We start from the raw sequence: 24,346 nt of genomic DNA, 5'->3' as shown, positions 1-24,346 counted from the left end.
CCCGACACTTAGGCCAGCCGGTTACAACACGCTGTGGTCTACCGTTGCGTCAGAAAAAAATTGGTCGCATTACTTATGGAACGCACACTGTAGTTGCTTTTCGCGTGTCTTACCTTCCGGGTTGGCAAGCGATGGGAGGTGGGTATTAGCCCTCGACGGGTAACCCTCGAGATCTCGTGACATTCGCTGGAAGACGAGTGTCAACGGCTGCCGAACGAGCGTGATGACCGTTATATGTTGTGTGAAATTGGTCGGGCGTTCTAGCGACATGGGCAGCTTGGAGATACAAGTTCTGTGACTTCGCTGGGAACAAAATTTGAATTGAAGCGGTGAAGCTGTGGGACCTGCTCCTTCGTATTGTGTACGAGACATGAAGTAAGTGGTCGTAATTGTGTTTTGTTCACCGACGCACTCAGAGGCATTTAAATTTTATTATTATGGTGAGACTTTCATAGTCGGACTTTAAGATGTGGAAGAGTTCAGTTGGCCTAGTTAAATGGTGGCCGTTATTTGAAAGTTTTCTCAGAAGTTTTACTAGTGTTCTGTTTCTTGTAAGCAAATGATTCTATGTTGGCGTTTTCAAAGCCTGCACTCTATTAATACAGTTGTCCATGTGTAAAATGCTTAATCGCGCAAAAACCTTGGATTGTGCCAGCGCCTAGGCGGGTAGTGAAATGTCATCCTAGGTCTCGGCCTGGCAGTGTTTAAGAACCTGGCCACTACCGTGAGTTGTTCACATACCGCCTTCCAAAGTTTAATATTTATCTTCCTTACGCCAAGGCGGGTTAAGCTGGTAGATACATAAATATATATTGTATGTAACCTGTTCTTATACGAACCCGTTTCTTTAAATATCAGCGACTGGCAACTGGCTAAACTTTAAATTGCATAGTATCTGCTGTGTTCCTTGAGCAGCTCTTTCTAGTAATCTTCTATTAACACGTCTGAGCACGTGAACATTCATTTTTAAAGATCAGTGTTTCTGCTGTAGTTGTTTATGTAAGTGGTGCTGTCATGTTATGTAATTAGATCTTAGCTAGGCATTAGTGTAGAAGTGTCATTAAGTCACCGTTTATTGGTAACTGTTTTCATTATATGTATTTTGAGGGAAATCCTATATGGGAGTTTGAATTTCTGAAGTTTGTCAGTAATTCTGTTTTTATAATGAGGGAAAATAAAGCGTGGGGTATTAGTGCCCGGCAACGCTAAGTTTGTAATTGATCTTTTAACAAGTGCTTCTTTAACGGATTGAAATAGTAAGTTTATAAGGGTATTTTAGTGTAGAATGTTACGTGTGGCCATCTTAATGTAAAAACTGGTTTTAAGGAGTTTGATTAAGTGGCTATGTGAAGTAATTGATAATTACTGTGCTTAAGGTTTCTATAAATGCCTGGCACAATAATTTTTTATAACTTTCTCTTAAGGGACTGTTTATTTGAGTACTGAGTACGTTGGGTTTCTATCTGTATTAGCAAAGGTTTATCTAGTGGTTCGTCCACAATTTGTAACTGCCAAATTCCTTAAAAGGCGTAATGTCAATAAACTGTCTTAATCATAAATTGTGACTACCGGCCTTGATTCCATCTTGCTTCCCCTTTTATGGTATCTAAGATATGGTGGGTAAGTGTGGTACGAAAAGGGATCCACATACCAGTTAACTAGGAGATAAAAGGGCAGCTTTCCCCAAATGCATCTTGGTCGTCTGAAGTATAGTTGCATAGCCGCCCCTAATGGCTAGGAGCCGCCGCTGTCACAGACTAGACAGGTCACCAACGCCTATCGCTCCGGGATGGAACACACTTTTGTTTAACGTCAAGCAGGATGCACCAGCAGGGACTGCACGAGAGCCACGGTATCGTAGAGACATCTCTCGCCGTTCTGCGAGGGATTATTTAACATCAACTCGACTGCTATAATTAAGCAATTATTAACAAAAGGGGAAAAAACATTCGCGACGATAATAAATATCCTCTTTCCACGAAAATAGACAAAGTCTAGTTTCTGTGCGGCTGATCCCAGCGGAGGTTCGATTCCTCCCTCGGGCATGGGTATGTGTGTGTGTCCTTGGGATAATTTAGGTTAAGTAGCGTGTAAGCTTAGGGACTGATGACCTTAGCAGTTAAGTCCCATAAGATTTCACACACATTTGAACATTTTTTGAAAGTCTAGTTTCATTTAGTTTTATGTGCAAAACCAGTATAGTTTTTTACGTTCCACTGATAAACTTATCACGTCTGCGAAGACATTTACGTGGAAACTCGAAAAAGAAAATAGGGAAAACCGATATTTCCACTCGCGAATACCGATGTCGGTGATGTATCAGATTCCAAATCAGTCCTATAGTTTACAAAGTCAAATAAGGTGTTTCTCATATCTAGAGAAGCAGCAAACGTGTCTTCCACCTGCTAGATGCACACACCAAAATCGTTTTCTCTCAACCAAATAAAGATGTGAAATGCGAAGAAGCAGTCAACAGAACAATTTACGTGGGAGGCAATAATGGCCCAGCGCAAACACACGTCCATATTGAATCTTCTCAAATTTCCAGTCGATCACGAAAGGTGTCCAACACATACTAAGTATTAGTTCGATATTCGGCCGTCTAGAGGACTACACGGTTAAGTCAACTACATTCCTGCATTGCAACACCCCATTTACTTTACACCCTAGGCTCCCCCCCCCCCCCCCCTCCCACCGCGCTAGCTTGTAGGTGTAGGGTAGCAGGATAACACCAGTTGTATGGTATCGTCAGTTTTTGCGGAGTATTACCGTCCTTGTGAAGCGCTATGCATATAGTTGTGTAATTAGGACCGATCTTCGTGATTAATTATGTAATTAGGATGGATATTTGCGTCAGTTTTCCGAGCAAAATAAATAAAGTACACTAACATAACCTTCCTCTCCCGTATGTGGACAGTTTCCATGTGTTAGGGGGTGCACTTAGGCTTTCTGTCCAGTAGAATCAGGATTCGAGTCGCAGATAAGTTGAGTTTTCTTCGTACACTGCATTATTTTCGGGTGTTTAAGCGTTGTGAGCGTGTTTGCATGCTTTATTTCAGTGATGTACGAGTGGTTTGCACGTCTGCATGCTGTGAACTTGATTGTTTCGGTAATTTACAAGTTGTCTGCGCCCCTGAACATCAGTGTACTGAACTATTTACGAGTAGTTTCCAGGTCTGTAAACTCTATATTGTGACCCCAAGAACGTCAGGGTGAATGTTTTGTATCAGCGTAATAAATAAACTAGCTGAAATCCGTAGCTAAATAAATTGTTCCAAAAATAGAATACACCAATTCCTCTCTCCAGCAGCCCAGAACAGGTTGATTCCTTTTCTGTGCAATTTTACCCCTCCAGACCGCTGGCAGGATGAGTGTTTTATTTCAGCGTGATAAATAAACCAGGAGAAATCTGTTCCTAAATAAATACTTGAAAAAATAAATGAAATTTCAATGAAATGAATCCCCTTAGCTCATACAGGCATTGATGTAAGTGAACGGGGACAGTTGAAAGGGTGTGCCCCGACCGGGATCTTCTACTTACATGGCAGACATTCCATCCATCTGAGCCACCAAGGACACAGAGGACAGTGCGACTGCAGGGACTTACCTCTGGCACGCCTCCTGTCAGACCCACATTCGCAACGTATTGTCCCGCACTATATTCATCCGCCGATTCCATTAAGAGTTTGGGCACTGTTTGAGCATGCATATATATATATATATATATATATATATATATATATATATATATATATATATATATATATATATTAGAACTGACATGTGATTACATTTTCACGCAATTTGGGTGCATAGGTCCTGAGAAATCGGTACCCAGAACAACCACCTCTGGCCGTAATAACGACCTTGATACGCCTGGGCATTGAGTCAAACAGAGCTCGGATGGCGTGTACAGGTACAGCTCCCACTGGCAGCTTCAACACGATACCACAGTTCATCAAGAGTAGTGACCGGCGTATTGTGACGAGCCAGTTGCTCGGCCACCATTGACCAGACGTTTTCAGTTGGTGAGAGATCTGGAAAATGTGCTGGTCAGGGCAGCAGTCGAACATTTTCCGTATCCAGAAAGGCCCGTACAGGACCTGCAACATGCGGTCGTGCATTATCCTGCTGAAATGTAGGGCTTCGCAGGGATCGAATGAAGGGTAGATGGTTCAAATGGCTCTGAGCACTATGGGACTCAACTGCTGAGGTCATTAGTCCCCTAGAACTTAGAACTAGTTAAACCTAACTAACCTAAGGACATCACACACATCCATGCCCGAGGCCGGATTCGAAACTGCGACCGTAGCGGTCTCGCGGTTCCAGACTGCAGCGCCTAGAACAGCACGGCCACTTCGGCCGGCATGAAGGGTAGAGCCACGGGTCGTAACACATCTGAAGTGTAACGTCCACTGTTCAAAGTGACGTCAATGCGAACAAGGGGTGACCGAGACGTGTAACCAATGGCACCCCATACCATCACGCCGGGTGATACGCCTGTAAGGCGATGACGAATACACACTTCCAATGTGCGTTCACCGCGACGTCGCCAAACACGGATGCGACCATCATGATGCTGTAAACACAAGCTGGATTTATCTGAAAAAATAACGTTTTGCCATTAGTGCACCCAGGGTCGTCGTTGAGTACACCATCGCAGGCGATCCTGTCTGTGATGCAGCGTCAAGGGTAACCGCAGCCGTGGTCTCCGAGTTGATAGTCCATGCTGCTGCAAACGTCGTCGAACTGTTCGTGCAGATGTTTGTTGTCTTGCAAACGTTCCCATCTGTTGACTCAGGGATCGAGACGTAGCTGCACGATCCGTTACAGCCATGCGGATAAGATGCCTGTCATCTCGACTGCTAGTGACACGAGACCGTTGGGCTCCAGCACAGCGTTCCGTATTACCCTACTGAACCCACCGATTCCATATTCTGCTTACAGTCATTGGATCTCGACCAACGCGAGCAGCAATGTCGCGATACGATAAACCGCAATCGCGATAGGCTACAATCCGACCATTATCAAAGTCGGAAACGTGATGGTACGCATTTCTTCTCCTTACACGAGGCAGCACAACAACGTTTCACCAGGCAACGCCGGTCAACTGCTGTTTGTGTATGAGAAATCGGTTGTAAACTTTCCTCGTGTCAGAACGTAGGTGTCGCCACCGGCGCCAACCTTGTGTGAATGCTCTGAAAAGCTAATCATTTGCATATCACGGCATCTTCTTCCTGTCGGTTAAATTTCGCGTCTGTAGCATGTCATCTTCGTTGTGTAGCAATTTTAATGGCCAGTAGTGTATATACCGGGTTATCAAAAAGTCAGTATAAATTTGAAAAATGAATAAATCACGGAATAATGTAGATAGAGAGGTACAAATTGGCACACATGCTTGGAATGACGGGGTTTTATTACAACCAAAAAAATACTAAAGTTCACAAAATGTCCGACAGATGGCGCTTCATCTGCTCAGAATAGCAATAATTGGCATAACAAAGCGAGACAAAGCAAAGATGATGTTCTTTACAGGAAATGCTCAATATTTCCACCATCATTCCTCAACAATAGCTGTAGTCGAGAAATAATGTTGTGAACAGCACTGTAAAGCATGTCAGGAGTTATGGTGAGGCATTGGCGTCGATGTTGTCTTTCAGCATCCCTAGAGATGTCGGTCGATCACGATACACTTGCGACTTCAGGTAACCCCAAAGCCAATAATCGCACGGACTGAGGTCTGGGGACCTGGCAGGCCAAGCATGACGAAGCTGGCGGCTGAGCACACAATCATCACAAAACGACGCGCGCAAGAGGTCTTTCACGCGTCCAGCAATATGGGGTGGAGCGCCATCCTGCATAAACATTATACGTCCCAGCAGGTTTTTATCAGCCAGGCTGGGGATGATGCGATTCTGTAACATATCGGCGTACCTCTCACCCGTCACGGTAGCAGTTACAAAACCAGAATCACGCATTTCCTCGAAGAAAACAGGCCCGATCACGGTAGATGTGGTAAATCCAACCCATACCGTGACCTTCTCGTCGTGCAATGGAGTTTCCACGACAGTTCTAGGATTTTTCGGTAGCCCAAATTCTGCAGTTGTGGGCGTTGACAGACCCTCGGAGCGTGAAATGAGCTTCGTCGGTCCACAACACGTTACTCAACCAATCGTCATCTTGCGCCATCTTTTGAAACGCCCACACCGCAAATGCCCTCCGCTTCACTAAATCGCCAGGTAACAGTTCATGATGCCGATGGATTTTGTACGGATAGCATCGGAGGTTACGCATCAGTGCCAACCAAACAGTAGTGTATGGAATGCCGGTGCGACATGCGACTGCACGACCGCTGACTTCCCCGTGCATAAACGAAACCGCTACAGTCTCCATTTCTTCCTGAAGTGTCTCAGCAGCATTACGCCTTGTGCTCGGTCGGCCACTACGGGGTCTATCGTCTAAACAACCCGTGACCACAGCTGCATTTGTCAACGGACCTTCACCCGTTCAAATCCCCTTCCTATGGCGATAGGATCGTAACGCTGAAGTAGCACATTTCCCATTCTGATAGTACAGCTTCACTAAAAGCGCCTTTTCAGGTAATGTCAACATGCTGCGACTGCTGGCGCATCTGATTCTCTCATTACAGCTCCTTTTATACACGATTGTCATGCGCAGTCACTGACGTTTTGCTGCCCAGCGCCATCTGTCGGACATTTGGTGAACTTTTTTTTTTTGGTTCTAATAAAACCCCATGTCATTCCAAGCATGTGTGTCAATTTTTACCTCTCTATCTACGTTATTCCGTGGTTTATTAAGTTTTCAAATTTATACTGACTTTTTGATCACCCGGTATATATGAAGATGGTATCTGTTCTTTTGGACATGTCGGAAAGAACATATACCATCTTCACATATACAAAAAATAAATAATGTACACTCCTTCCCCTCTCCAGCAGCTCAAAACAGGCTGATTCCTTTTCCCGCCAGTTTTCCCCTCCAGATCAGTATGGGGGTGAGAAGGCTGGGGCAGACATGCAGCTGAGAAGTACATGTGACGTCGTCATGATAGTGTGCTCCTATGGACTGAACTGCTTGGCCACGTGACCTATTGCAGTGCCCTCTAGCAGTGAACTCGCGAACTGGGTCAGTTCTTTGGTCTGGGGTCAGAGGCAGTTCTCTTGTGTGGTGGGAGGTGATGCGTAGGTTTTAGAAATGACAGACAATTCCAGCAGAGACAGATGTTTCCATGCATTGTGTAATGCATCTTTAATGCAAAGCATTTGTTTAGAGGACTGTGTTCTTCCTCTTCATATGTTCAAGCATTACCGCTCGCTTCCATTGTTCATGCAGTGAGCTGTGGATGCACTCCTCGGATGAATTAGTGCATGCAATACAGCTATTAAAACTCCCCCTGTCTGGCACCAAAATCTCGCTAAGTGAACACCGACAACTCACCAAGCACTGATGTCTCAGCCCCTTGTGGTGGTAACACCGAACTAAGCCACTACTGCTGTAGGTAGATAATAAATTTAAACAAAAATTCAAAAATTTAAACAAATTTATAGAAATTAAAAAAAAATTTATAGAAATTTAAACAAATTACATTCGAATTGAATGACATCATGAGCAGCCTCTTTTGGGGGCAACACCATACTAACTCCCCTCAGCTGTGGGAGTAAGCTCTTAGAGCAAAATTCCCTCAAAAATTCGAAATTCCCGTCCATTTTCCAAGAGGATGACGCACCATCATGCAAAAAGTCGGAAAGGGGGACTTGTAGAAGCACATAATTCAATTTCCCGCTAAAATTGAAACTTCCCCCCCAGGGGGGCTTGGCGCTTTCCCGCCAAAAGATGCCATTTTGGATAATGGTACTCACGTCATCAGCTGACGTCACAGCCGCCATCTTGGATAACGGTACTCACGTTATGAGCTGACGTCACGGCCACCATCTTGGATGACGTCAGTGGGTTTGTAAGTAGGCTGTTCAGGTTTTGGTAACGGTACGTAGCGCTCTGTATGAAAGTCACCGACTGTGCTGTGTGCAGTCTGTGGCTCGTTTGCATTGTTGGAATATTTGCTATTGTAGTGTTGGGCAGTTGGATGTGAACAGCGCGTAGCGTTGCGCAGTTGGAGGTGAGCCGCCAGCAGTGGTGGATGTGGCAAGAGAGATGGCAGAGTTTTGAGAACGGACAATCTGGACGTGTGTCCGTCAGAAAAACGAAATTTGTAAGACTGGATGTCATGAACTATGTATATATTATGACTTTTGAACACTATTAAGGTAAATAAATTGTTTGTTCTCTATCAAAATCTTTCATTTGCTAACTATGCCTATCAGTAGTTAGTGCCTTCAGTAGTTAGAAACTTTTATTTAGCTGGCAGTATTGGCACTCGCTGTATTGCAGTAGGTCGAGTAACGAAGATTTTTGTGAGGTAAGTGGTTCATGAAAGGTATAGGTTATTGTTAGTCACGACCATTCTTTTGTAGGGATTATTGAAAGTCAGATTGCGTTGCGCTAAAAATATTGTGTGTCAGTTTAGTGATGATCAGAATAAGTACAGAGAGAAATATTTGAGTACGTTCAGTTTTGCTCATCTGTTTGAAAATCAAATAACGTTAGAGGTTTATCAGCACAGTTATTCATTTACAATTTTTTTAAGGGGATGTTTCAGTTGGTACGAACTTTGCTATACTATTCTCGTATGCAACAGGGTAGACTGGATAACGTGTACTATGTCAGTCGGTCACCTGATGTCACTTAACATCTGCCTTGCTGCGAGACCGATGACTGCGCGTCTCCGATACAATAAATATCGTTCGTTACACGTTTTGGAATACACAGACATGCTCCTTGTGTATGGTGAAGCTCGAGGTAACGGAAGAGCTGTTGGTCGCCTGTATCAGGAACGTTTTCTGCACATAGCACGCCGTTATACAAACTTTTTTCCCAAGTTATGCAGCGGCTTCGAGAAACAAGTACCTTCACCCTGAGGAGGCAGCACTGTGGCAACGCAGCATGCTCCAGTTTGAAGAAGATGTACTACAACGCATTGAAGAGAACCCGTCATTGAGTACCCGAACAATCGCGTGGTCTAACGCGCGGCTTCCCGAGCGGGAAGGCATGCCAGTCCCCGGCACGAATCCTTCCGGCGGAGTAGTGTCGAGGTCCGGTGTCGCCAAGCCTGTGGATGGTTTCTAAGGCGGTTCTCCATCTGCCTCGGCGAATGCGGGCTGGTTCTCCTTATTCCGCCTCAGTTACACTATGTCGGCGATTGCTGCGCAGATACTGTCTGCGTGTACCCATACACCATAATTACTCTACCACGCAAACATTTGGGATTACACTCGTCTGGTATGATACTTTCCTGAGGGTCCACCGAGGGCCAAACCGCACAGTAACTTTGCGTTCAGTGTGGGGCGGTGGTGGGTGGGTGGACGGCTGTGGCCTGTTGTGGGATTGTGAACCACTGAGGGCTATGGCGGGACGAAGCCTCTCCGTCGTTTCTAGGTCCCCAGTTCAATACACACACACACACACACACACACACGAACAATTGTGCGTGCAACGGGTGTTGGTCACAATATCATCTGGGACGTTCTGCCCGAGCAACAGCTACATCTGTACCACTTACAAAAGGATATACGCCATAGGTCCAGCCGATTTTTCACAACGCGTTGCCTACTACACGTGGTTCCTGCTCCGCTGCATCGACTCACCCCTGGTTCCACGTCGAGTTGTGTTCACGGATGAATGTAAGTTCACTAGGTTCAAATGGATCTGAGCACTGTGGGATTCAATTTCTGGGGTCATCAGTCCCCTAGAACTCAGAACTACTTAAACCTAACTCACCTAGGGACATCACACACATTCATGCACGAGGCAGGATTCGAACCTGCGACCGTAGCGGTCTCGCGGCTCCTGACTGTAGCGCATAGAACCGCACGGCCACACCGGCCTGCTAAGTTCACTAGGGATTGTGTTCTGAATTCGCGAAACAGCAGTGTTTGGGCAGACGAAAACCCTCGAGCCACACATGTTCAAAGATTTAAACACAGTTTGGTATTCTGGACAGTCACGTGACTGGGCCATACCTCCTTCCACTCAAGTTGACGCCTTCTGCATGCTTGATCTTTCTACTAAACGTAATGGAACGGTTCTTGGAAGCTGTGTCACTGAATGTCCGTCAGGAAATGTGGTTTCAGCATAATGGTGCACCACCTCACTTCTCATGTGAGATTCGGAGACATCTAATAGCCACAGTTCTCGCGTTTTCGTTTGCGTCAGAAAGTAAACCGATTTTGTGACATATTACAAGTTCCAAATCAGGGTCAAATTATTTAGTTTCACCTGAGTGCTTCGGTAGTTAGGTTTTTGAATATCTGCGTATTACTAGACACAGTTCGTGCGTTTTCGTTAGGTTCTACAGTAGAGTTGCGATGCACGTGCTGATAGTCCGTTTATCTGCAAAGTTTAGTTTTCCACGGTCTTTAATATGGACAGGGACTGCGGTTGTTGTGTGCGGATGCGAGCCGAGTTGGTGAGACTTCGCTCTCAGCTTCAGGCTGCGATGGCTTCGGTTACACAGCTTGAGGCTGCAGTGGATGGGCACCACTGTTGTGGGCCGGCCGTGGGGATCCAACGGACGTCCAGCGCGTCAGAGTCCTCCGATCGGTCCTCACCGGTGGCCAACCCAGTTACTGCTCGCACTGAGGCTGACCCCTCACCTGTGGTCGAGTGGGAGGTCGCCCTGGGGCGAAGCAGGTGGCGAAAGACTTCCCAGGCGGCCGCACATAAGGCCTCCCTGGTTTGTCTGACAAACAGGTTCCAGGTGCTGTTTGTGGCTGACACTGTCGCTGAGCCGGATGCTGTCGCCTGCCCTGTTTCAGAGGAAACCACACAGCCTGCAAGATCTGGGCAATCGCAGAGGGTGGGCTTATTGGTAGTTGGGAGCTCCAACGTCAGGCGCGTTATGGGACCCCTTAGGGACTTGGCTGACAAGAAGGGTAAGAAATCCAGTGTGAACTCCGTGTGCATACTGGGGGGAGTCATTCCAGATGTGGAAAGGGTCCTCCCGGATGCCATGAAGAGCACAGGGTGCAGCCATCTGCGGGTGGTGGCTCACGTCGGTACCAATGATGTGTGTCACTTTGGATCGGAAGAGATTTTCTCTGGTTTCGAGCGGCTAACAGAAGTGGTAAAGGCTACCAGTCTTACTTGCAAGATGAAAGCAGAGCTGACCATTTGCAGCATAGTCGACAGGACCGATTGCGGACCTCTGGTACAGAGCCGAGTGGAGGGTCTGAATCAGAGGCTCAGACGGTTCTGCGATCGTACAGGCTGCAGATTCCTCGACTTGCGCCAAAGGGTGGTTGGGTTTCGGGTTCCGCTGAATAGATCAGGTGTCCACTATACGCAGGGGGTGGCTACACGGGTAGCAGGGGCTGTGTGGCGTGGACTGGGCGGTTTTTTAGGTTAGAGGGTCTCGGGAAAACACAAGGCGGGCTTCAGTCACAAAGGGTGCAGGCTGAACACAGGAGGAACGTAGATACAGAAACCATTGGTGTAACAGTTGTAAATTGTCGTAGCTGTGTTGGGAAAGTACTAGATCTCCAAGCGCTAATAGAAAGCACTGATGCTCAAATCGTTATAGGCACTGAAAGCTGGCTAAAGCCAGATATAAGCTCAGCCGAAATTTTTGCGAAGAACCTAACGGTGTTCCGAAAGGATAGGCTGAACACGGTTGGCGGAGGCGTATTTGTTGCTGTCAGAAGTAGTTTAACTTGTCTCGAAATTGAAGTAGATATTTCCTGTGAGTTAGTACCGGCAGAGGTCATTGTTGTCAACCGGAATAAAATAATAATTGGCTCCTTTTACCGACCTCCCAATTCAGTTGCTGAAAGGTTCAAAGAAAACTTGAGTTTGATTTCAAACACGTACCCGAATCATACGATGATAGTTGCGGGTGACTTTAATTTACCCTCGATATGTTGGCGACAATACATGTTTAATTCTGGAGGTACGCATAAAATATCATCCGAAATTGTGCTAAACGCATTCTCTGAAAATTATCTCGAGCAATTAGTTCATGAGCCCACGGGAATAGTAAACGGTTGTGAAAACACATTTGACCACCTAGCAACAAATAATCCTGAGTTAATAACGAGCATCAACACCGATTCAGGGATTAGTGAACACAGGGCTGTCGTAGCAAGATTGAATATTGTAATCCACAAATCCTCGAAAAATAAGCGAAAAATATACCTATTCAAAAAAGCAGATAAAAATTCACTTGACGCCTTCCTGAGAGGCCATCTGCACTCATTCCAAATTAATAAGTGTAGACCAGATGTGGCTTAAATTCAAAGAAATAGTATCGGCAGCAATTGAGAGATTTATACCAAACAAATTAACAAACGACGGAGCTGACCCTCCTTGGTACACAAAACGGGTTAGAACACTGTTGCAGAAACAACGAAACAAACATATCAAATTAGACGCAAAATCCCCAAGATTGGCGATCTTTTACAGAAGCTCGAAATTTAGCGCGGACTTCAATGCAAGATGCTTATAACAGTTTCCACAACGAAACTTTATCTCGAAACCTGGCAGAAAATCCAAAGCTATTCTGGTAGTATGTGAAGTATGTTAGCGGCAAGAAACAATCAATCCCTTCTCTGCACGATAGCAATGGAGATACTATCGAAGACAGTGCTGCCAAAGCAGAGTTACTAAACACAGCCTTCCAAAATGCCTTCACAAAAGAAGACGAAGTAAATATTCCAGAATTCCAATCGAGATCAGCTGCCAACATGAGTAACGTATAAGTAAATATCCTCGGAATAGTGAAGAAACTTCAATCACTTAATAAAAGCAAGTCTTCTGGTCCAGACTGTATACCAATTAGGTTCCTTTCGGAGTATACTGATGCATTAGCTCCATACTTAACAACCATATACAACCGTTCGCTCGACGAAAGATCCGTACCCAAAGACTGGAAAGTTGCACAGGTCATACCAAATATTCAAGAAAGGTACTGGGAGTAATCCACCAAAGTACAGGCCCATATCGTTAACGTCGATAAGCAGCAGGATTTTAGAACATATATTGGGTTCGAACGTAATGAACTAACTCGAAGAAAACGGTCTATTGACACACAGTCAGCATGGGTTTAGAAAACATCGTTCATGTGAAACACAACTAGCTCTTTATTCACATGAAGTGCTGAGTGCTATTGACAAGGGATATCATATCGATTCCGTATTTCTGGATTTCCGGAAGGCTTTTGACACTGTACCACACAAGCGGCTCGAAGTGAAATTGCGTGCTTATGGAATATCGTATCAGCCTTATCGTAGCACTGTCCGTGTGGGCGGGAGAGTTTGTGTGCTCCAAGGAAGCTGAGAGCTATATCGGCGATAGCGTAGCTACTGGCAGGTCCAACCTAGCCGGGCAGCAGAGGAGCCAGACAAAGTGTGCCTCACAACGACCCGTCTTATATCCTATACCGTATATATCCTATTCCCTACCCTCTCCTCAGTTACCATTCCTTTTCTTTCTCTAATTACCTTAACACACCACTACCTTATGGCTGGTCTCGGGAAGGATAAAGGCTAAGAGAGAAAACCCTGAAAGAAAATCTGGAGTGGGGCCCCAAAAGCGGTTGGAAGGCGTATTACGTCCCCTTTCGGCAGCTTCTGCAACCGAAGTGATACTGGACATATTGGCTTGCCTTTCCTCTGGATATTATCATTTAGGTCGAGAGGGAGACCGTGATGATTGGGCAACTCACGTGTCTTCATATTTATCGCTCAGGCTTGTAGCATCCTGGGGAGGACACGTCAGCGGCGTCCAAGGACTTCGGCACAACACGGGAAGAGGCAGTTACCGGTTATAGGCTCTGTCTGATTGGCGTAAGACTCGAGTGTCAGGGGCCACTTCCGACGGTGGGAGAGATCATTGCATCTCATTGGACAGCTACCGCCCGCCTCAAGCTGGGCAGCCCCCAGCCAATAAGGTGCTGTCCCGCCACTATCCGCCTACTTCACGGGGTGTGTGGAGCTTAGAAGTAATCTTCGACAAGCGGGTTGATATGGTACACCTACTAAAAACAAAAATGAAATAATAAAGAAATCACTATTTCGTATTGCCACCTGGAATGTTAGGACCATGTGCCAAAGGTACATTGAAGATGCCCAAGAGGTTGATTCCATCTGTAAGACTGCCGTAATTGACATAGAGCTCCATCGTTTGAATGTTGACATCGCGGGACTGCAGGAGACGCGGCTTCCAGACGCGGGCTCTATCAGGGAGGATAATTACACATTCTTCTGGCAGGGGAAGTCTCAAGACGAGCAAAGACTTCATGGCGTAGGATTTGTTGTTAAAAACACCCTCCTGGACTGTGCTGTGCCACCATCCGGTGGAACAGAGCGAATTATTGCTTTAAAAATATGCTCCTCAAGCGGCACTGTCAACATCCTAAATGTATACGCTTCCACCTTATCATCCAGCTTGGAAGAGAAGGATCTGTTTTATGATTTACTCAGCGACAGAATAGACACGGTACCTAGCACCGAGACGCTGTATATTCTAGAGGACTTTAATGCTAGAGTTGGATCAGGTAATGACATAAGGCCGAATTGCCTGGGACATCATGGGGTGGGAAAAATGAATGAAAATGGCCAGAGACTGCTTGAAGTTTGCTGCTTTTATGGACTCTGCATTATATACACATATTTCCAGCTTAAGGATCAGCACAAGGTGTCCTGGAGACACCCGCTCTCTCATCACTGGCATCAACTTGACTTAGTCATAGCTAGGCGTATTGGTCTCATAAATGTGCTACTGACACGAAGTTATCATAGTGCTGATTGCAACACTGACCACGCCCTGGTGGCGTGCACATTGAGGCTCACTCCTAAGAAATGTCACCACGCTAAACCGAGAGGTCATCCCCGTATCAACACAGATCATCTTCATGACACACAAAGAAAGCAGGATTTTGCCAGTGATTTTCCAGGAAACGTGCAATCAGGAAGTGATAAGAAATGGGCAAAACTCTCGGGTGTAATTTACAACTCAGCAGTATTGGCCTATGAAATAAAAGGAAAAAGAAATAAGGACTGGTACGAGCAAAATTTGGAAGAAATGGAACCAGTCACTGAGGCTAAACGGAAAGCCCTGCTTGCTTACAAAACAAACCCAAATGACTCGAGATGACCTACGAAAATCAAAGAACAGGGCACAGAAAACATCCAGGAGATGCGCAAATAACTACTGGCTGAATTTATGTGTAGGTATACAGAAAGCGGCCGATTCTGGGGATGCTAAGGCAATGTACGATGGTATTAAGAAAGCAATTGGACCAACTGTCAGAAAAACAGCTCCTCTGAATTTCAAGACGGGTGAAGTCATTACTGATGAAGGCAAACGAATGGAACGCTGGGTTGAACACTACCTCGAGTTGTACGCAGCCGAGAATGAAGTTAGCAAGGATGTATGTGACGCCATCAAACAAATGCCAGTTATGGAAGAACTAGACGCAATGCCTACTATGGAAGAACTCAGTGGAGAAATAGATTCTCTTGCTAACGGAAAGGCCCCATGTGAAGATGGGATCCCTGCAAAGGTTATTAAGTATAACAAGTCTGTTCTTCTCAAACATTTATATTCACTTATCACAACCAGCTGGGAAGAAGGTTATGTCCCGATGAGTATGCGGAATTCGAGGATAGTTACTCTATATAAACAGAAAGGGAACAGAAGTGACTGTAACAATTACCGAGGCATTTCGGGAAAGCTTATGCAAGAGTCATCCTAATGCGATTACAAATCTTAGCTTCCAAAATCTACCCAGAATCTCAGTGTGTCTTCAGGCCGGGCCGATCAACCGCAGATATCACCTTCTCCTTAAGACAGCTACAAGAGAAATGTCGTGAGCAGCAGAGGCCACTTTATATTCCTTTCATTGACCTTGTTAAAGCGTTTGATTTAGTGAGCAGAAATGGGCTTTTCAAACTGTTGCAGAAGATTGGATGCCCACCTAAACTACTAAAAATAATTGTCTCTTTCCATGAGAAAACACAAGCAACAATCTGCTTCAACGGTAAAACATCAGAAGCATTCCCTGTTAATAGCGGTGTGAAACAGGGCTGTGTGTTAGCTCCTACATTATTTGGGATTTTCTTTTCCCTTCTGCTCAAATTTTCCTTTGAAGACTGTGAGGAGGGAGTGTATCTACATACGAGGTCTGATGGAAATCTTTTCAACATTGCTCGCCTCAAGGCCAATACCAAAGTAAATACAGTTGTTATCTGTGAGTTGTTATATGCGGACGATGCAGCTCTAGTAGCGAACACAGAAGATGAGCTGCAGTATATAATTAACAAATTATCACATGCCTGTGAAAAATTTGGTCTACTCATCAGCCTTCAAAAGACTAATATCATGGCGCAGAGCACTACCAACCTTCCATCCATCAGCATTGATGGCAATCCTCTCCAAGTAGTTGATGACTTTACCTACTTGGGATCCTCAACTTGTCCATGGACACTGAAATTACTAACAGAATCGCAAAGGCATCATCTGTCATGGCTAGATTGAAAAACAGAGTATGGAACAACGGACTGCTTACCACAAAAACTAAATTAAAAGTCTACAACGCTTGTGTTATAAGCCCCTTCTCTATAGCTGTGAGACATGGACAACTCTTTCTAAGCATGAATCTCGACTCAACAGCTTCCATCTCCGCTGTCTCCAGAAGATCCTTCAGATCTCTTGGAGAGATAGAGTACCCAAAACCGAAGTCTTTCATCGTGCAAGCACAACCAGCATCTTTGCACTCCTGAGTCATCGACGTCTAAGATGGTTGGGACATGTCAGGCGCATGGATCCTGAACGGATACCGAAACAACTGCTGTACGGAGAACTTCAGGAGGGTGTGAGGCCAGTGGGACGACCGAATCTTCGTTTCAAGGATGTCTGCAAGAGAGACCTGACCGAGACCAGAATCAATCCAAGTCGCTGGAAAAGCATTGCAGATGAACGTGTCAAGTGGCGAGTAACTGTGCGCAACGGCGTCAAGCTCTCTGAGGACCAACGCACACAGGAACAAATCAGGAAGACGAGAAAGCGAAGAGACAGAGCGGCTTTTGTTCGAAGTCCCTCAAATTTAACATGTCCAAACTGCAGTAGGGACTGCCACTCTCGGGTGGGACATTTTAGCCACAGCAGGCGCTGCAGACTCTGACCAAGCATGCTACACCATCATCCCTCAAGGATTGACGGATGCCATTATGCGACTGAATCTGTGATTTCCTGTCATACAGGTCACAGTTCGTAGTAACTGACTGAAAGTCATCGAGTAAAACAGAAATGATTTCAGGCGTTCCCCAAGGTAGTGTTATAGGCCCTTTGCTGCTCCTTATCTATATAAACGATTTGGGAGACAATCTGAGAAGCCGTCTTCGGTTGTTTGCAGATGGCGCTGTCGTTTATCGACTAATAAAGTCATCAGAAGATCAAAACAAACTGCAAAACGATTTAGAAGAAATATCGAAATGGTGCGTAAAGTGGCAGTTGACCTTAAATAACGAAAAGTGTGAGGTCATCCACATGAGTGCTAAAAAGAACGCGTTAAACTTCGGTTACACGATAAATCAGTCTAATCTAAAAGCCGTAAATTCAACTAAATACCTAGGAATTACAATTACGAACAATTTAAAATTGGAAGGAACACATAGAAAATGTTGTGGGGAAGGCTAACCGAAGACTGCGTTTCATTGGCAGAAAATGTAACAGAACTACTAAGGACACTGCCTACACTACGCTTGTCCGTCCTCTTTTAGAATACTGTTGCGCGGTGTGGGATCCACAGAAATGATACAGGATTTGGGATGGACATCATTAAAAGAAAGGCGTTTTTCGTTGCGACGGAATCTTCTCACGAAATTCCAATCACCAACTTTCTCCTCCGAATGCGAAAATATTTTGTTGAAACCGACTTACATAGGGAGGAACGATCACAAAGATAAAATAAGGGCAATCAGAGCTCGTACGGAAAGATATAGGTGTTTATTCTCCCCGCTCGCTATACGAGATTGGAATAATAGAGAATTGTGAAGGTGGTTCGATGAACCCTCTGCCAGGCACTTAAATGTGATTTGCAGAGTATCCATGTAGATGTAGATGTAGATCTCAACAGAAAGATCGATAGGCCGATGTTGTCCAACCGTGTATCCGCCGCGTTCGCCAGATTAACTCGTTTGGATGACTTCTTGTGGGGCCGTGTGCAACGTTAAACTTACGAGACTCCTGTAGAGACAAGAGGAAGATCTGCTGTCACGAGTTCTGGCCGTTGCACTAGAAACTGAAGAGGCACCAGGGGAGGGGGGGTGGGGGGGGTGGGGGGGTGGAGAGTGTGTGCCAGAACATGCTTCGTAGTTATTGTCTGTAACAGTGCTGGTGGTCGCCACATGGAGCCGCTGTTGCACTGCATCAGTACTGTTCTGTACGTGCAGTGGTTCATTTTGTTTTGGAATAATGTAAACGTGGAATGTTTAAGTGTCAAAACAAGCGTATGTGTCTCAGAGATAAATGGGTGTTTCATTATGCTTCATTTCGAATTGTTACCTAATAATTGTACTGCATCACATCTAATTCAGTTCGTCAGGAAGAAGTGGATGAGGTAACTAACTTACGCTAAGGACAACACACACAAACATGCCCGAGGGAGGACTCGAACCTCCATCGAGGGACAGCCGCGCGAACTGTGAGAAGACGCCCTAGCCCGCGGGTTACCCCGTGTGGCTGGATGAGTTAGGGTCCCTATTCAAAATACCATGTTTTCATTCCCCTCTACAAGTCTTAAAATTTTGTAACGGGAATTTCTGAACACACTGTATATACCTGTCAAGCTACGATCTAAGCGTTACTTTAGTACCACTGACTTTCCTCTGTAGGTTGCATAGAAGAAAGAGATTGGACGTGTTGAATTGGTGTTACTGAAGAACACCTTAAAGGCGACAAGGACGCCATATCAGCTCTCCACTGAGCTTGAACAAGGTCGACTAATAGGACTACGAGAAGCTGCATGTTCCTTCTGCGATACTGCAGAAACACTTGGCAGGAATGTAGCTTCTGTACATGACTGCTGGTGACGATGGTCACGAGAAATTCAGGCTGCCGGCGGCCACGCGGCACTGACGTCTCATGGCTATGGCGCATCTTACTGCATCTGCAGCAGCAGTTGGCACCATAATGACACAACGAACTGATTACAAGTCGTTTACTTCAGGGACAGCTTCGAGTCAGACGCCCTGTAGCGTGCTATTTGCGGCTTCAGTGTGTCAAGCGAGAGCTCATTGGTGGGCAATGTAGAGGTCTGTTGTGTTTTCTGATGAAAGCTGGATCTGCCTCGGCGGCAGTGGGGGCTCTGTGTTGGTCAGAAGGAGGCTGCAGCCAACCTGTCTGCGCGCTGGACACACTGGAGCTACGCGTGGAGTTACTGTCGGGGGTGCCAACAGGAGCACTCTAGTTGTTATCGCACCCACCCCGACTGCAAATTTGTACGTCAGTCCGGTGATTAAAACTGTTGTGCTGCTATTCGCGAACAGCATTCCATGGGGTATTTTACAACAAGATAACACTTTCCCATGTACCGTTATTGTAATCCAACATGCTCTACAGAGTGTCGATATGTTGGTTTGGCCTACTCGATCACCAGATCTCTTTCCAGTCGAGCACATATTGGACATCATCGGAGGACTACTCCAGCGTCATCCACAACCGTCATTAACCATCCCAGTATTGACTTATCAAACGCAACGGCCGTGGAACTTCATCCCACAAACTGACATCCGGCACCTGTACAACACAATACGTGTACGTTTGCATGCTTCCATTCAAAATTCTGGCGATTACACCGGTTATTAATGTACCAGCATTTCACATTAGCAGTTACTTACCTTGCACTTACATTAACCTTTCATCCTGCGATGTCTATCACTGAAATAAATGTATTCCCGAAATTTCATTACTCTACATTAATTATATTTTGGTTTTGCAATTTTTGTCATTGTGTTCGTATATACATAAGCGCTTTGATGTCTACAGGTACAGGCTATTATCCATACTTTTTTATTGTGGGTGTTAATATGCACTGATTAAACGGCACTCTAACTAGACTAATTTGCAACCACTGCATGAAACAATGTAGGTAAGAAATGAGGATTACTATACTTTCAGCTACCAGATTTCGGCTGCTCTTCAAGTTCAGCATTTCACATACATGTAGCTCATCGTAAATAGGAGAATTTTTTTTAGGATTTTTGACAGTGTGGAGAATACTAAAATAAATATTCTTGTACAAAATCTTGATTAAATCTACTTATGCATTTACATGCAGAAAATAATTCTTTCTTTATGTTTCTCTGGTGTAGTTTTCATAAGATCCTGATTAATTTTAACTTATTGTTTAAATCTGCACCTGAATCATGTATTTCTTTCGCCAGACAGTAATATAACAAGTATGAAGAAGATATGTTATCCAATTCTAATATGTATGCTATTTTTTCCCTGTAAACTTGAAACGGTACAGTACCGCCCGACATTGAAAACAGGTACAACATACTTCATTATTTTTGTCAGAACAACACATTTTTTTGTAAAATAACTCAATTTCAATTAATACAGCGAAGCCGGATACCAGTGTGGGAAAGAATGACAATTTATTTATTTAATTGATCACATGTGCACTCCCACAAAATAAATCCCTACATCCAGTTTGGTGAGATCTGTGAAATGAATGAATGCATGGTCGTCTGCTAACCGCAGATAGTGAATGTGAATATATGATCATCTTTGAGACGATCCCTTGGCCACCTTTGGTGGGACCAAAGAGACGAAATTTACCTGAGCTTTGAGCGCCTGAAATGTGGCAGACCAATACGGTAGCAAGGTGCTCCCCCACTTCGGCAGAGGTGCGAGACGACCTGAAGAACGGCCATGTTTCAGCACTCTGCCGCTGGATCTTGTGCTGTTAAGACCTATCTTAGGTGTGCTCCGTAAAGACAAAAGAGTGGAGACATGGTATGCATGTGGAATATTTAAGAGTAGTTTGAAATAATAATTTCTCTATTTCAGAAACTTTTGTGGGGAGAATTAAATGTCAGGCAGGTAATATTAATGGGATCATAGTAATATTCGGAAGTGACCAATGGTCACAATGAAACCATGTGTAGCAATAAGTTGAAATACTTCCGTGTGCTTAAGTTAAGCTGAATTACTAGCGTGTGTACTATAAGTTGAAATATTTAAGAAATAGCGTGTGCAGGACTTGAAATTAGAGACGAGTACTTCCATGTGGTGAGTACTGTGTGAGTCTCAATCTGTGTTTGAGACAAAGGATAAAGAGAAGTACTCATCCATGGTATCAGTTGAGGACTCGTATGTGTGATGAATATGTTCTTAATATTACTTTGCGAGATATGTTTCCGTGTGACGATTGATTCAAACTTTAATACTCTGAGAGAGAAACTAGATGAGTCAGCCGTCTATCCAGCAACGCCACTTGGCTTGCATTGCACAGGAAGACGTGCATATATCTCCAGAGTTCATAGTAGGAAAGTAGAATCACGAAGTGGGGCAGTGTCGTGTGAAACTGGGGTAAATATTAATTGAAGTGGGAAAGCTGAAAGTGATAATGTTGAGACTATTCCCTGTGTTGTATTTCATGTTGTAGTGTGGTGTATGTCATGTAATTTAAGTATGTGTGGTTTGCATGGGAGAGTAGCAAGGTAGTTTCAGAGGTAGTGGGTTATGCATGTTCCTTTTGTACTGCTCGGTCTGGAGGAAAGTTTCGTGATGATGATTGTGAGAGTCGAAGTGTGAGAAATAATAAAAGAACCACCATCCTATCCAGAAAGTGCACAGTAGCGTTAAATAATTACAAGACCATAAGATAGAGATTCACCAATGTAAAGCCATGCCCACTGGGCGGAATTTCTCATGTGTTATTGTTGTAGGTTATAGAATTTGTGTGTTTAGGTTATAGAATTTATCGGAATAAATAAGATAGTGAAAAGAAAAAGATTGGTGGCCTTTTCCTTCGAATTGTATGTTGTCATGATATCCAGAATTTAAAATGTGTGTGCCACTCATATTCAGTGCGATGGCCACGTGTTGATAAAAGCAGTTAAATAAAAAAAAAAGAAAATGTGGTATTGCTAGTGCGTAGTGAACAGTCAGAGTTCTGTAAATTACTGATAGTCAGATGTGCGTTTCCGTTGCGTATTATTCATACAGGAGGATAATTTGTAACTTAATTGTGAGTACGAGAGTTCATGTTACTCGATAAATAAGAATGAATCCGCTCGCTTGGCAGACCACTCATCTTGCAGGCCTGACTGCTTGATGCCACAGTATGAGCAAGGCATGTGGGTGCCTCTCATAATTTCGACCCTGCCAGGATATTTTGCTGTTAGGGTTTGCTGTTAAGATTTTTTTGATGGAATATATTGTGATAGCGCAAAGAAGTAAATTTTTTTTGTTTGCAATTTCTTTCTGGATTGGTGAGGATCTTTTATTTTTTTTATGTAATTAATTGCTATATCGTCCAAGGCTGGAAGATCGTCGAATAATTTTTTTTGCGTAATGTCGGTAGTAACTAGGTCGCAGTCGAAAAGTGTAGTCACCATGGAGAATAGTGATTCTGGGGTGAACGTAGCAGTGCAGCAGGAAGTAGGTGTCGACCTTGGGTTAATGAGCGAGAACGGCAAACACTCGGAAGCGGCTGAATTGTTCAGCGGACCGCGGCTAGGTAATCCTTTAAGCGGCGGGCTTTGTCCACAACGGGGGGCTTTTCCCGATGACGCAAGCGAGCCGGGACTAGGTCAGGTATGCAGTGAAAGTGAAGCTACCCTTAGCGAAGCTACGGTTTCTCAGGCAAATGAGGTGAGCGCACCGAAAGTAGCAAATGACAATGTGCTACTGCAGTTTTTACAGAGGATGGATAGAGATAATAAGGAAAGATTGGAAGCGATGGATAGAGATAATAAGGAGAGAGATAGGGAGATTAAGGAAATATTGGAAGCAATGGATAAAGATAGTAAAGAAAGTATGGAGGCATTGGATAAGGGAAATAAAGAGGCAATGAGGAAGCTACACTCTGTTATCGTTGAGTGTCTGCCCGCAGTTAATAATCGGTTAGATGAGGGGGAGAAGAATCCGGGTGCGTTGAAGCAAGTATGTGACGCCGTGAAAGAAAAAGCCAATAATTTGGAGATACGAATAAGTGCAATAGAGAGTGATACTACAGAACGTAGGGACGTGTTGCCGGATGAGGGAATCAAAGAGGTAGTGGTCAGTATGAATACGATTAGTGCAGATGTAGAAAAGATCAGTATAAGAGGCGAGACAGGCTCTGACAGTACGCAGCGAGAGGTTTATGCCAACCAGGGCGAGATACACTCACTATTACAGCTTAAAGAGGCGCAATTAGAAATAAGTAGGAAACATAGGGAAGAACTAGCACAGTTTCAATTAGCGTGCAGTAGCGAAGGTGACACATCACCAGGTAGACTGCAGAGGGAGAGTGAGATAAATTCAAAAAACGAAAATAGGCAGAAAGAGGAAGACGAACTCAGAGAGTTAGAAGAACGGTTGTGTCGGATAAAACAGGTGTCAAACCCAACTGGGTATAGTCCAAGGTCGGAAAACATAAATGCAGAAGAAGAATGTAGGAGGCACTTTGTGTCGGTACAAGCGTACACTTGTTTTCAGGATCCTGAAAATTACCAACATCCGTGCCTGCGGCTGTCTCAATTTCAAGATTCATTACCTTCATCGTGGGGACCACTCCTCAAAGTGAAGTTTGTGTGTAACCATTCGAGGGACGAGGCTAGAGCGAAAATGCAGGAAGTTATTAAAGACTGTAGTAGCTACAAGATATTTTGTGACAAGTTTCTAAATGAATTCTGCTCGAAAAGTAAGCAGGACCAGGTTAAGCAAAGCATATTGATGATGCCAAATTGTAACGAAGGTGGTATAAGAGATCCAGTGTCGTGCTATCAGGAAATTCTGAGACGAAATAGGTATTTGGATGTGCCATACGAACCTGGGGAGTTCATTAGGATCTGTATAACGAAGTTGCCAGTGAAATTGCACAGAGATATAGCGATAGCAGACAGAGGCTTAGACGATTCTGCGTCATTTCAGCACTGGTTACAAGAATTGGGTAATGAGAGCAACATCGTGAATGGAGACACGACTCATAGGTCAGACAGTGTCGGGGATAGGAACGGCTGAAACTATCAGAATGACAGGAGAGCATGGAATCCTGGCA

This window comes from Schistocerca nitens, chromosome 3 (genome assembly GCF_023898315.1).
Source record: "Schistocerca nitens isolate TAMUIC-IGC-003100 chromosome 3, iqSchNite1.1, whole genome shotgun sequence".
NCBI lineage: Eukaryota > Metazoa > Arthropoda > Insecta > Orthoptera > Acrididae > Schistocerca > Schistocerca nitens.
This window is presented reverse-complemented; position numbering follows the sequence as displayed.